Below are 14,674 nucleotides of genomic sequence, written 5' to 3'. Positions count from 1 at the left end.
GGGGTTGGTCTAACTCGAGGGTACAGAGAACACTGATGGGACTTGGTTTCTTGGTTGCTTAACGCGCTATAGCACTTTATTGGCTGCAAGAATCTCCCTGTGAGTGAGCGCACCAGAGGAATGGATTGCTGCACTGATGCAGAAAAAACTCTCTACAAATGGAAAGGATGTGTAAAAAGATCATCACAAGGTATGAGACCCTTGCATATCCTGTTGCAGCCAAATTTAATGTCACATATCACCTACTGTCATACTAACTATGCCTACTATTTTAATTATTAACAATTGATCATAAGTATATAAAGTAATATACATATATATGAATGTATCGAGAAATCATTCGAACAATAGAGCAGTAGAGAAAAACAGTGTGTGCAAGCCAGAGGGGAAATGGCCTGCTATACAAAAACACATATTGAAAGCGTCAGTAAGCAAGCGAAATAAAAATAATAGGAACAGAATATGAGTTGATATATTATACTTCATCATAGGGAGACTCTTTTTTTGAGCAGAGATCTCCACATGGAAATGTACAGGGAAAAGTAAAAAAGATTATTGAATTTAGAAAAAGTTAGTAAACATATTTTAAGTTAGATATTACTGTACATTTATTTTATATAAATATTTTGAATATAAAACAAAATAAAAATGCTACAGCACTATTAACTTAAATGTGAATAAATAATTAATTTAGGCATATTAAATTACATACAATGTATTTACTGAAGTTTAAATTGAAAAATAAATTCCCACCTAAAGTTTAAAACAATATATTTTTACCATGCATTGAAAATTATATTAAAAGTGATGTTCAAAATTATTTTGAAATAATGTTGTAACGTTATTAAAATGTAACGTTGAAGCGCGCCATTGGGGGGTTGTAGGGGTGCTATCCATACGCACATGGATACAGGAATTGGACAAATGTATGATAGCTGAAAAGGAAGCCTTCATTATTCGGGGGTGCCCTAGGAAGTGGGAATGGAAGTGGAAAGCGTGGAATAGGTACAGAGGGTCCCTATGTACATCCCCACTTGTGGATTTGGCAATGAGACGGAAGGAACTTAAGGAAATGTTGAACCACGTCATGTAATTTATTGTATGCTATTCAGTAAAGTGTTTTATGTTGCTGCTGCTGAAGTATAACCCTGTATGTGCAACGAATAAAATCAATAAAATGTTAATTTAAAAAAAAAAAAAATGTAACGTTGAATTAATTTTTAAATTACAGAAAAGTTGTTAATATTATATATATTTTATTCGATCAAGGATATGATCATTTCCATCGTAAAATTAAAAATTCATAAGCATAAAAACAGTTCAAATATTACATTGCATTACATCATAAAAGATTATGTTTTAAAAAACAAGCTATCACAGCATCTAGCAATATTACAATTTTGCATTGAATCCACCTTTTGCAGTGAAATTTGAGGGGAACTTGTTTTCATGTTCCTGAGCAGCTATGTTAATAAAATTCGTAGTTCTTTTCCCTGACATCAATTTGGTGTACATTTTCATATCAGATTCTCAGAAACGTTTTTAATAATTTTTGACCTCTTCCACCAGGCAAAGAGCAGAAATCTCGAAAGGTTGTTTATATATTTTGTAATTAAAAAATGACTATGAGGTATGATGATCGTGAAACGTAATCTCGACAAACGGGGGGCACAGCCTAAACCAACATATGCCGAAGGGTGCAAAGATATGGACTGGGTCATGGTAGCCGAAAAAGCAGTCTATGTCAATAGGGGATGCCCCAAGAAGTGGGAGCAGGTGTGGGGAAGATGGGATACGTTCAGGGGAGAAATATGTAACCCGCCCCCTCGGGTTCTTGGAAGAGAGCTGAGAAATACACCAGGACAGAGGAAGACTTAAGCCTAAAAAAAAAAACAGCTCACAAACAATGGACGTGAGAGATATGGTTTACGATAGTCATGTTGATGCAATGTGGTCAATGATTGTTTGTACTGTATTGATAATCTGCGATTTGTTCAATAAAATGAGTTTTTAAAAAAATTACTATGTTTTATATTTACACATTTTTAACATTAAAGTATACTTATTAATATTTTTAATTATTATAACATTATTTGCTAATGGTTCCTACTTTCATTATTTTTCTATGGGAGGGTGTTGCAGTAGCAGTGGTTTGCCATGTGTCAAGATGAATTTTTAACTGTTTCCTTTTGGTGGCAGTAACTCACACTTGTGAATTTGACTCCACCTCTTGTTTCAAGGGGCAGAGACGTTTAGTAAACACTTTAGTACTGTATCATGGGTAGCTTCTATATTTGACATGATGTCTAACAGATTAAGAAACCATGAAACAATCTTCTGCCATGTTTACGCAAAGTTTAATTACTCCTCGAGATTCCCTCTCTTGCTCTACATATAAGTGGCACATTAGATGCCATACTCACCCCTGAGACATGCCCCAGTAATTGACAACTCTCCAATCATCTTGAGTGACAACCATATATTTTAACTTAAGCCTCAGCATAGCTAATCGACAACAAAACTCCAAGAAAGAAATGAACAAACAACAAATCCACATCCATAAAAGGGAAAAAAATGGACCTTCCTATACTTAACTCGCATCTCAAAAAAACACCAATCAATGTCCAACCTCCGGGTGCACCAACCTTCTACAAATGGATCTCCTCTACGCTTGACAACCGCACAACGCTGAAGGTCGCTATTGGGGTAAATCCAAAGAAGAAGACCAAATGGCTTACTGACAATATCAGAAAAATGAAAACTCAACGCTGCATCCTGCAACACAAGTGGAGGAAAACAAGGGATGAAAATGAGAAACTCATACTGCATTGCTACAACAGTGTCTACACAGAACCCATCAAAACCACTAAAAGACAACACTACTCTACGTGCATAAGTGCCTATCAAAGGAACACCACAGATTTTGACAGAATTCTGCAATCCAGACTACCAAAAATGCAAAGGCACCACCTTCACAAGCCTTTCACGACAAAATCTCCATAGAAATGATCTGAAACATTGAAAAGAAAGAAAAACTACCTTACGGACTAAAAAAGCAACACTTTTCCTATGCATAACAGCACCATCACAATGATTGACAAACCATTCTACCATCTCTCTCCATCTTCAACACCATCTCTGAAAGAAAAATGTATGGCATTTTCGATGCAAGCAGGCCATCCAGTTCACATTCAGACACAGTCACTGCCACCCCAGGTTCACCTTCAGATACAGCCTCCCCGCCTAAATATTCAAATATATTTTCTGCACAACGTGTGCGAGGGAAACAGATAAAGCATACAAAACAAATCCTTGGAAATAGGATTTTTCCCACCCAAGCTAAAAACCTCTCACAATAGATCACTCTTCCAGAAGATGTATCTCTACCCATCCAATCCAGCCAACCATAGATCAATATCCAGTGGTCCTTTCCTAGGTAAACTATTTGAAAGACCAGTTTTTACTCAACTCTATAGTTTTACTTAGGAAAATACCATGATGTTGTATCAACAACCTGAATGCATAACAGGTAGAAGCAAAGAGTCAGCCCGTGTATCCATATGTGATTACCTAAAACTCACACTGGACAATAACAGAGCGGCTGCCTTTTTTGCCTCTAGACTTATCAGCAGCACTTCACACTGCTCACCACCAGATGCTACTGCACAGATTGCATCATCTCAGAGTATATGAACACACCCTAAAGTGGTTTATCTCATACCTCAGAGACAGACCGAGCTTGGTTTCCATGCCATCTTTTATATCCCAGACCTACAAACATCAACTGGCGATCAACACAGTGAATCCTGGGCAACTAGTTGCAATCCTTGAACCTTTGCTTGCGATCATGACTCCCAGTATTTATCAAGACAGTGGTGGCCCAAAAAAGATATGGCTGAATTAAAATAATATTAGATAATACTGATGGACTGAATTTCACTTAAGAAACAAACATGCAATACTAGGAGATGGGAGGGTACGGGCGAGCTGCACTATGAAGTATACATGCACATGCTGAAAGAAACATACTTTAACCATTTCGGTGCTCAAGACTGAACGGTTCAATCATGAGCACCAGTGCTCCTGAGCTCATGACGGAACCATTCCATAATGAGAACAGGGGCACTAAATCCCTCTGCTACAGACAGCAGAGGGATCTTCATTTTTTTATGAGCCTATTCGCATTTTCATTGCAATGCCGATCACGCGCATGGCGCGCTGACATCATTGCAATGTAAATGAAACTGAAACTTAGTTTCAGTTTCATTGTTTTGGTGCTCATGGGGATATCTAAGCCCCCAAGCACCGAAACACTTGGGAGAGGTATCTTTGGAAAGGGAAGAATCTCCCCTTTCCAATGGTACCCTTTCCTAGTGGATCCCTGCTTGGGTAGCGCTCCAGGAGGGCGATCCCCAAGCAGGGACCCACCCACTAGCCACCAGTGAGGGGGGAGTGGCCCCTTGGGAAAGGGCCTTTACTCCCCCCATATAATGTGGGTACAAACAGTCTTTCTGCCCCCCCCCCGGGGGGGTAGAAAGTACCAGAGACTCCAGGGATTTGTTTTTTTAGGCAAGCGGTGGGGGCTACCCAGAATGGGCCTGCAAATGCCCCCACCCTATCCCACCAAAGAAAACAAAAGACTTTCTTCCCCCCCAGGAGGCAGATGGGGGCAAGTGCCCCTTATCTGCCCCCCCGGGTGGGGGGGGGGGCGGGGGGGGGGGGGAGTAGAAAACCAACGAAGCACCAGGAATTTATTTTTTATATACGTAGGGGTGGGGGCTGCCTAGAATAGGCATATCAATGCCCCCACCCCCCAGAAAAATGCTACAGTCTTTCTGCCTCCCCTGGGAGGCAGATGGGGCAATAGCCCCCAATTTGCACCCTGGGGTGGGGCAGAAAGCACCCTAGACGCCAGGTTTTTTTTTATAGGCCAGAGGTGTGGGGGCTGCCCAGAATGGGCATTCCAATGTCCCCATCCTACCCCCCCAAAGAAGGCAAAAGACTTTCTGCCCCCCCCAGGAGGCAGATGGGGGCAATAGCCCCTGATCTGCCCCCCCCACGGGAGCAGAAAGCCCACTAGGCACCAGTTTTTTGTTTTTTTTTATACGTAGGTGGGGGGGGGGCCGCCCAGAATGGGCCTGCCAATGCATCCACCCAAAAAAATTGCCACAGTCTGCCCCCCCTCAGGAGGCAGATAGGGGTAAGAGCCCCTTATCCGCCTCCCGGGGGGTGCAGAAAGCCCAATAGGCATCAGGGAATATATTCATTTTAATTTTGGGGTGTGGGCTGCCCAGAATAGCACCAGGGATTTTTTCCCACCCAAAGTTCGGAGTGGGGGCTGCCCAGAATGGGCATGCCAATGCCCCACTCCCCCTCCAAAAATGCCACAGTAGCCCCTGATCTGCCCCCGGGGGTGCGGGGCAGAAAGCCCACAAGGCACCAGGGATTTTTGTTTTATATACGTAGGGGTGGGGGCTGCCGAGGGTGCAAAATCCCAATCGGCATCAGGGAATATATTGTTTTTTAATTCAGGGGTGTGTGCTGCCCAGAATGGGATTGCCAAAGCCTCCACCACCCCCCCAAAAATACCTACCACCCAGCATTCCTCCAGGTTTCCCGATAAAAATGGTACCTGATACGTGTGGGTGGGTCAAGTACCCGCGACAGGCAAGGGCCCAAAACGTATTGAGGAGACATCAAAATTACCCATCACAAAACAACCTGGTTTTGCAAGGGGGGTCACCTGGGTCTATCTCTCACACTACCATATCAATCACACCACTAAGCGCTGCATCCCATAACATGATAATAACACCTGGGTGGTCATCACGCATGACATGGAAACTCTTGCCACTTAGGCTCAAAGCAAATTCAACTCACATATGGTGTTGCGTGCTACACAGATGGGCAAGCGCTTTAGCGCCCTATGTAAGTGTCGTAAGCATACTACAAATACGATAAAATAATACGGTATCTACAAAACCAATGTCATTGCACAGTAACTGTGATCTTTCAATGCGCAAGTCAAAATAAAACCATTCAGTATAGAAAAACCAATATCAGTCCCTTGTTAAGGAAATAATGGGGATTTTGAGAATTAAATTAAACTGATTTTTGGGCTCTCAAACGTAAAGTACAGCTGATTTACATTTGCTTGTTTTAACCAACCTCTGGAAGTTAGCAGCTGAACAACTGGTACTGTAGGAGAAGTTATCCTCTTAGTTGTCTGAGAGGGGAACTGGCATAGCCCCACCAGTCACCCCTTTGGTGATGGGAATAACGTTGTGGTTTGGAACTCCTTCTGTATTTTCTTCTTTACAATGAGGACTGATTTTGTTCCCAATAAAACGATTGTTATCAATAGCTTCCATTGTGGCTCTTGAAAACTGGTTATCACTGCTCTGATGAAAAGTAGTGAAGAAATATGTTTTTTTGTTTGCCAAGCCAGAGCAGCAAAACAGAAGACTTTCAAAGCCAGTGCTCTGTGAACGGTGATATGCCACCTCTGCAAAGAGCTCCACAAACTCAAGGAAGGCAGGGTGGAGGGGATTACACTCTTGTATCACCAACCATCACATCTCTTAATAGCCACAGGTCTGCACAGAACAGCGCTGACAGGGAAATGCAGGCCGCACTGGTGAGTTGCTCCCAGAAAGCCACTATTGGAGACACGCTGGTGTACCATATGGTGAAGCTTCCTTAGTTGCACCAGCCCCACTGTCTCTAGTGTGCATGAGAACGCAGTAGATCAATACGACTGATATGCCCACTTTTTCACTCACATCAGTGTTGAAAGCACGTCAAGGCTTCCAAAAGTACGTTACCAAAATATTTGTCCATTTTAATTAGATTAGTAAATTATCCTGTTCTTGAATATGTTGGGCATATTTCTATGCCCCACCTCTAACTTGCAGAGGAAGCATACAAAGAAGTCTACCACCATGAGGAATGGATGGTGTGGCTTCAGGCGGGAGGAAGTGGGAATGACCAAAGAGCAGAGTTTAAGGGCGTCAGGACACCAGGTATTGATGGTTATATACAGGGATGATGAGATGGATTTACTGCGGCGTTGTGCGAGGGTGGCATGACACCAGGTATGTGTTTTTATATTTAAATAATGGGATGGAGGATGGTGGTTTTGAGTATAGACGGTGGTGGCTAAGGGTGACTGGGAGCATGGTTTTATTTCTGCACCAGGGGAATGCGTGTGTACTCTCAAGGGTGGCAGGATTTATTTTCCATATATGTACAGGGAGGACTGGCTAGAGGATATTTTATGTGGGTAGATTTTCAATTCTAAAATTTAGCTTGGGTAATAGTGCATTACAAAGGTTAGAGCAGGTTGTGCATGGTTTCCTCATGAATCCTCTACCACTGCACAGCTGATAGACGGATCAGCTGGCACAAGCAGAGAGGATTTAGAGGCATACATAGCATAATATTGTGCATGGGTAGCGGTCAATAAAGTTGAGTTCTATATTTATGGATTGTATGTCCAAGTTCTTTCTCTCTATTACATTTCTCCACCCGACCGTTTGTTTCCCCGTGCATGCTTCTTTTTCAGCTTTAGGAAGAAATAGCTATGCACTAAATTCAATGAAAGCCATATTAAAATAAGATGTTGGTTATTTTTACATGAAAAGTGGATTAGCTTTAACCATTTTTTTTCCATGTAACTTGTACAATTTATTTTGATATCTTTGCGCTATTAATGCTTAGTGTGTAGCTAAGCTGCTCCAAAGCAAACACTGGGGTGAATTCCAAGCAAAACAAAGCTCTCTACATACATCAATTATATGGTTTGTGTCTGCCTTGGTCAACACAGTGGCCAAGGATTCAGCTTTTTTATTCTGTCGTTATCTAAGAACTTTTAATTTAAGTAAAGGTTTATGTATAATCTACTTTTTTATGGGTGCTTTAAGCCAGCCCTCCTCATCTATTTGTGTGCAGTGGCATTCATACTTTTCTTCCACTCCCGTCAGCATATAGCATGGGGCAGTGGGTCGGTTTACTTCAGTCATTGGCTAACTTCACTGAGGGCGATAGCCTTCTGTGCTTTAACAAAGAGAACAGCCACACTAACATAGTTCCCTTTTGTATCAGGGACTACTATGGCAATGTGTGTTTTTTTTAAAACCAAAAATATATTTTGCTTTTAGCCAATGTTTTATTTTCAATTAGTGAGTGCCCAGAAGATCTTACAACAAAGACGTATTACAAAAACCATATAAAGTAAAAAATTAAGAAAGCCAGACAGGTGGCAGCTGGCGCCAAACTAATTGGCTTTGTCAGTGCTTGTTCATTATATGTGTGTGTGGCAAATACAAAGAAAGAGATGGGTTATTTCCAATTGTTTTTCATGCAATGATTATCAACCCATGGGAGTGAGCCGTGACGTGCATATGTAATACCACAGCAATCAGGCCCATATGAAAACATGCTCTTAAAATAAGGAAACGGGGTTCAAGGTATTAAAGATATCGTACAATTCATAAAACAAAAGTAAAGCAATACAACATTTCATTCAAGAGGTGACAAAGTTTTCACATCCAAACAAAACATTTCTGCGGTTGAAATTACAACAATGCCAGCATGGGTGTGTGCGGTGAGGGGAAAATGGGGGGTGGGGGCCCATACCCCCTGCCTGAATGTTTCTTGCCGTTTAAAACAATTTTAAGATCGCTCTGCCAGTATTGAGGTGACATCACCGCGCGCAGCAACGTCAGTGTCGTGCAGGGGAGGGGCAGGTCAGCTTCACTGCAGCGTGACGCTTCACGAGCCTCCAAAGCCTCCCACCGTACAGTCATTACCTGCATGCTTGCCCCAACCCTTATTTTCCTTCTGATGTCAGTGAATAAAGAAGTGGTTGGCCACATTCCGTGGCTGCCAGTATTTATGTGGCTCAAGATTACTGTTCATAGTTCTGTGAACTGCCAAGATGGGCTGCTCCTGTTGTGGGTGCCGCACCCATTACCAATTACAACACACAGGTTCTCAGGCACGAAGCAAAACCCACCCCCTGCATGCACTGGACTCTGAACACCCACCGCTCACTAGGCCGGTCAGACCCTGCGAGGCTGCCGAAGGGGCACTCCTGTTACTCATCTGGTTTTCCACGAGGTAACCATAAGCCCCCTGCATTTCAAACCCATTACCCGTCTGTGGTGTTGCGCCTGAGTCACCTGACTGGTGACGCCTGTGGTGTGTGGGTGTGGAGTGTATGTTACATCCTGGTGAAACACTAGAATGTATCCAGCCGGATACTACACCGTCCTTGCCGCTCTGAACTAGTTCTTCTGTAATGGATGTTGGGGATATCTTAAACAGCCCACAGAAGACCCCTTAATTAACTCTCAATTCGACTTTTTTAGGGTATGTAATGGGCAGGTCGTTGAACGTGTAAAGGTGTGCAGGCATCCACCCACTTTTAACTCTTCCACCAAGTTTAGTTTTACGCTTCTTCAAAATTAGACTTTGAGAAACAATGATGTGAAAGTTCAGAGAAATTATTTGGTGCATCTTTCATGGAACATTCAAGATGAAATCGCACTCGGCTCAGGTTGTATATTATTTAAAATTTCATACAAAAAAAAGTTTTTAAGTACGACTTTGCAAATCCACATAACCGCCTTATTCCAGTTTACGTTATACCCCGAAAAGAACTCAGATCCATCAATAGGAATTAAAGAAACTGGAAAGAACGTCTAGGTTGGGTAATGCTGCACATTACATCATCTCCATGCAAGGGCAGTTTGTAATTCACCGACCCTCAATGTTTTAGTGCAGTAATATCTTTTTTTTTTTTGTCCTCATATGAAGAAGTAATATCTTACAAAGAGCGCCAAGGAATGAATGGCCCGGAGAATCACGTGTCACAGGCGGTTAACTACTGATGCTCTGAACTGTCATTCCTCCTCACATCTTCAGCACATCCCTTCGCTGAGAGGCCAGGGATCAGTGGGTGCTACCACTTTCAAAACAGCACACAAGGGGCCTCTCTTGTTGATTGTCACCAGTGTGGAAAAGATGAATCTGGACTTCTCTTCAGTAAGCAGTAACCTCTTTATTTACAAGAACGTCTCACAGGTGCAATTGATTTATTAAGTAGAAGGTGCTAAGCTTAAGAGGCGACTGCAGCCAACAATAGCACTCCTCTAACTCGCTTCTAATCCAACCCCACACCCATTTCAATTCATATAGAACAATTCTAAGTGACATACACTCCATTACACCCAGATTTCCATCTGCATGGATTCATACAGACATCCCATTACATACACACACCACCAGAATATCACACATACACAAGACCTCCTGTTCATGTATAAACTCAAAACTGCTAACCCATGGAACACCTATGTACACTACATAATGATTAAGTCTCCCAGTCGTCCGTATTTATTGATTTTTGCAGATACAGACAGAAAACAGTAGGTTTCCTATCCCGATTTATTTTTAAAAGCGGGAAAAAACACATAATTTGGCTTTTTGACTGTCTATGCCATCATCCATGCATTCCAGGCCAAATGCTGTGTAGACTGACGCCACAGAGAGTCTACAAACAGGATGAGATTTCCTTAAATAACTCCATATCTCAATATTTGTTTATTTTATAAAGCTAATATTTTCATTAGGGTATATTGTTTAATTACATTTGGCTCTGTAATATGCTAAAACCAGAAAGCAATCACTGTATAAGTACATATTTATCAGTTAAATAAATGTGGAAATAAGTTACAACTTCATATGTTCGTAAAACTCAAAATAAATATGGAAAAGTATTGGTAAGATGGTCAAAAAATTAAGATTGATGAATATAGATGGAAATGTTCAAAACTGCATTCCATAGAACTGGGAGCCCTAATCACGATTTAACAGTCCACAAACCAGCTACCTCTCCAGTCACTCGATGACTGTATCTTTACCTTTTACCCTGTACAATGCTCTGCTGCCGTTTGGCAAGGTTTGTGCTATACGAATGGCACATAAATTTTATGTATATATTAGCTGTGCAATCCCAGGTATGGACAGACATTTCTTTGTCTCCACCAATCTAACGTACAAACTGACTACCGCACCAACATCTTACCAATCCACATCAGATACTTCAATGGCATTAACACAGAGGTGATAAAATACCTATAGAGCTATCAAAATAAGCAGGCATACAATAGTGGATGCAAACACTGCTTGTTACCTTCTACCTCATTATAACTTCTGTTCTAGATAACTTGAGACTGCTAAACCCAAAAAATTCGAAGAGGGCCCCAAATCGACCCAAAAGTGCGGGAACTTTCTGAACTGAAATGCAACTACCAAAACCTGGAATGGAAAGGACGTAAATCACAGATGGGTGCGGATAATATCCATAACAAGAGGAAAGAGAGGACGCCACAAAACCATCAAAGGAGCCAAAAAGGCCTAATTTGCTGAACATACCTAGGTGATGTTAAAATAGAAAAAGGCAGCATTTAATATCAACAAGGGACTGACCAACCAAGAGACTCTGAAAATGAGTCAACGGGTCTATCATCAATTCCCCACAAGTCTCCTTTGATGACGTTAAAATGATGGCTTTACCTCCGAAAACTAATTCTGTGGATGCTCATGAATGCCATTCATATAATGAACACAATATTGAAAAGTGGATGTCATTTTCCTACCACCTCCAAACTTTATTTAGAAATCATATTGATGCAGTGCTTAATTCGAGCCGGTGGTTGCCTGTGGCGGCCACCCACACTTGTTTTTGGAACCCGGCACTTATTTTTCCTGACTAGACTATTCAGGAGAGCAAGAACTAGAAAAACAAAGAAAACTGAAGGACATGGGAAGAGAAAGACAGAAAGAGTGTTGCACAGGGGAAAAGTTGCATCCTGCAAGAGTGAGATAAAGAGGCAGGAGGTGTCTGGTAGAGGATTAAGAGGCACCAGGTGGTTAAAGCAATGCAGCCTCCTTTAATTGCACCCGCCACGGGCTTCTGAGCAGAGCTTCGGGCTTCCACACTCTTTTACATAAATTAAACTCGGTTTCCATGAACTTCCATCATCAGCAACAGCAATCATTGAGTTCCTTTGTGTTCTAGCCAATGCTTGATTTGTTCTAGCATTGGGTAGAACAGGTCAGAAGTAACAGAGGTTGTACACACCCAAGAAAAAAGGTTTTGCAAGGACACGTGGTGGAAATTCAGTGCTCCAGTTTTGAGCTGACAATTCCTTCATTGTTTTCCTAGAAAAGGTGGGGGTTTTAGGGGTGCTAGATTGTTTGCTTGTCACGTGATTTCATGATGATGTGTAGAGATAGTAACCCCGCCTCAACTCCCCACCCCCACGCAACCTTCCATATTTGGTTGAATACAAGAACATAGGCGGCTTCAGAAATCTTCATGACTCCCATCCCTCTGAAAGGGCTGCAACATGTATAGAAATGGTGGTTGTGACAGTATGTAAGCATGTTTAAACCAATGTTGCCCTAGTGCCAACTCTCATACAAACAAATACAGAGCAAAGAACTTATGTGATTCCAAATTACATGTATGCATATGCAGTGCTTGAAATGGAAAAATAGAAGAGCAGGTACTCTGTATCCGAGTACCTGCTTGTTTCTGAGAAGTGCAGTTACTCTCCAATTAAAAGTATTCTGACTAATGAGGAGTACAGGTACTCTCCTGTTCAAAATAAAAAAGTGCCGGTACTCAGTACTGGATAGCACCGGCCCATTTAAAGCATTGTGAATTTGATGATAATACAATAGTCTGATGTCGACGTTTGAATGCAATAAAGGAAGTACTGATTGTAAGTGCAGGGTAGGAAGGAGACGTAGAAGAGTTAGAAGAGGAGAGGATTATGGGAGAGAAGAGGATTATGGGAGAGGGGGCAAATTGCTGGCAGATGTGAGAGGTTAACATACCAGATTATAGAGGTAAACTGTGCTGATACATGAGAATATCTGCTATTTCTACAGTAAAAAGTTTAAATGAAAACCATTCATTTAAATGAAAATGCCCTGCAAATTTCTCTTTACAGAAGCAGATCCAAAATCCCCCTGTTCTGCTGCTGCGGGTGATGGCCACATTTGAAGTCAATGTTATCAGTATGTTGCTTCACTGAACAGTCTGAAGGCTTAATACTTGGCAATGTCATCTCCACTCTAATAGCTCTCTCACATATGTAAAACATCTATATAATCCCCAGGGATCTGCCTTATCTGATGAAGCTTGTGCTACAAGACCTTGCTAAACATTCTTGAAAGTTCACCATGATCCAGACCATAATCTTTTCCAGGTGTTTTTTCAACTACTGGAAGAGGGATAAAATAAATATTTACACTTTTCATTTCGCTCGGCCTTCATCAAAGCAATGCTTTGCACTTGACGCATGCTTTCGGCTAATCTAAAATACAAAAAGCATGTTGGGTTACAAAAGTCTGCCATGACAACCATCCAACCGAATGATCAAACCATGCAAAACCTTTTTCTGCTTTTCAGCTCATAAAAGGATATCAGTATGAAATCCTGATTCCATTACAAAAATAGACCATTATGCGTTCATAGCAAACTAGTTTGCAATATATTCAAATCTCGCTAATAGTCTGCTTGTATTTCTATAAAATAAAAGGCAGCTTTCGAGATGAACATAAAAAAAGACCACTTCCCCCTAACAATCGGCATTGGTCTATGTGACTGTATGCTATCAATAATAGTGATCACTTGCACTATTTGTTTGGGGTGAACAGGGAAAACTGCTCCTTCGAACTACCTTATGTCTTATCACGGGTGGAACAAAACCAACAATAGTCCATCCCTGACGCTTGTGTAGTTTTGATATTTATTTATCACTGAATAGAAACTAAGGGCCTGATTACGAGTTTGGTGGATGGGATATTCCTTCACAAACGTGACAGATATCCCCTCCACCGTATTAAAACTTCCATTTGATATAATGGAATTGTAATTTGGCAGGCAGGATATCCGTCACATTGTGAGGGAGTTGCTCTTTCCGCGAAACTCGTTATCAGGCCCTAAGTATTTGGAGCACATATGGTGTGCACAGTAACATGGTGTTAGATGAGTACATTGGTGTAGTGTGGCCACATAGAAAAGTATTGGAGTTCATTGGAAGGACAGTCAATTATGTATAACAGCACATGACAGACATCCTTACTGTTGGGAATTGCCCTTTTTGCAGGGTTACCCCACACCTTTTGCCTTCCTCCTCCTCTGTTTCAGACTTTGTTTCTGCTGGCTTTAGGACTCTAAGCACTTTACCACTGCTGACCAGTGCTATAATGCATGTGCTCTTATCTAAAATGTGATGACAATTGGTTTATCCATGATTGATATATACTGTTTATTTATAAGTCCTTAGTAAAGTGGTATACCATATATCTAGAGCCTGTAAAGCAAATGCTACTAGTGGGGCTGCAGCACTGATTGTGCCACCCACCAAATTAGCAATTCAAACCTAACTCAGGCCTGCCACTGCAGGTCCTGTGGCGCAGTTTACTGCCACTTTGACTTGCCATTTCCAACAACTTGCCAAGCCTCAAACTCCCATTTTATTAAATATCACTCACCCCTTAGGTAGGCCCTAGGTAGCCCGAAGGGCAGATTGCTGTGCAAGTATAAGGTAGGATATGTACCTTTTTGTTTTACATGTCCTGGTAGTGACAACCA

At 41.6% G+C, this 14,674-nt stretch overlaps 1 protein-coding gene across 6 annotated transcripts in view; it reads right to left on the bottom strand.

Annotated features, from left to right (window-relative positions):
• NBEA (neurobeachin) overlaps window positions 1–14,674 on the bottom strand; it is a 1,788,010-nt gene that overhangs the window by 230,134 nt on the left and 1,543,202 nt on the right. The window lies entirely within an intron of this gene.

The sequence above is a fragment of the Triturus cristatus genome, chromosome 8 (genome assembly GCF_964204655.1).
Source record: "Triturus cristatus chromosome 8, aTriCri1.1, whole genome shotgun sequence".
In the NCBI taxonomy this organism is placed as follows: Eukaryota; Metazoa; Chordata; class Amphibia; order Caudata; family Salamandridae; genus Triturus; species Triturus cristatus.
Note: the sequence above shows the minus strand (reverse complement) of the source record. Positions and strands in the feature narration are given on the sequence as shown.